The sequence below is a fragment of the Eutrema salsugineum genome, unplaced genomic scaffold (genome assembly GCF_000478725.1).
Source record: "Eutrema salsugineum unplaced genomic scaffold, Eutsalg1_0 scaffold_14, whole genome shotgun sequence".
In the NCBI taxonomy this organism is placed as follows: domain Eukaryota; kingdom Viridiplantae; phylum Streptophyta; class Magnoliopsida; order Brassicales; family Brassicaceae; genus Eutrema; species Eutrema salsugineum.
The window spans coordinates 1737604-1738416 of NW_006256877.1; positions in this window are offsets into that span (position 1 = coordinate 1737604).

Sequence of the window (813 nt, forward strand, 5' to 3'; positions counted from 1 at the left end):
ATATTTCGATATCCGTCAACCCCAATCTATCATCCCTAGTGTTAAAACTAATTATGATCCCTGTAGAGTTCCCGAAAGCTCAGCGTTTTTAGCCATAGTTTACAAACCAATCGATTTTTACTTGCTTATTTAGATCTGCATTTCAATTGCTTTAGTTCGACATTTTGCTTGCTTCATTTGCTTTTCATTCGATTTTTCTTCTTTCTTTTTTTTAGGATAAATTTATTTGCTTTCTTTAGTTTTAGTTTAATCCGTGACGAACAACCAACCTCTAAAACCAATCTAGTCTAGAATTAAAGTTAGAAACCGTAGAAGAATACGAGGCACACAAATCTCTGTGGATTTGATCCCTAAATACTAACACTAATTAGCTGTGCACTTGCGGCTTTCATTTGTCTTTGTTAAGGGTAAAACTTGTTCCCTCACGCAGTTAACACGCATTAGAAAACTAGGAATCTATGGCAAGATGAAAGTGACTGAAAACTGTGGATACCAACAGCTTCACTCTTTCTTGCGGTTTCGCATAATATCTTGCATTCTTCAGATCTTCAGGGAACCCATAAACACTTTAAGCCTTACCCCTAGAATATCTCTTTTCACACCTAGTCTAGATTGCCTTGCTTATACTTTCTTTGATGGGGACCATCGAAATTTTAATGATGTTAAGAGCTAGTTGACTGGGAAGTTAGATCTTAGTGCAATAGATTTCCGCATGACGGATTAACGGACTAGTTTTGCCCGTATTGCTAGTGAGAATTTTCTAGGCTATTCCTGAGTGATGCATAATGATTGATATTGGTCTGGAAGTTTGGT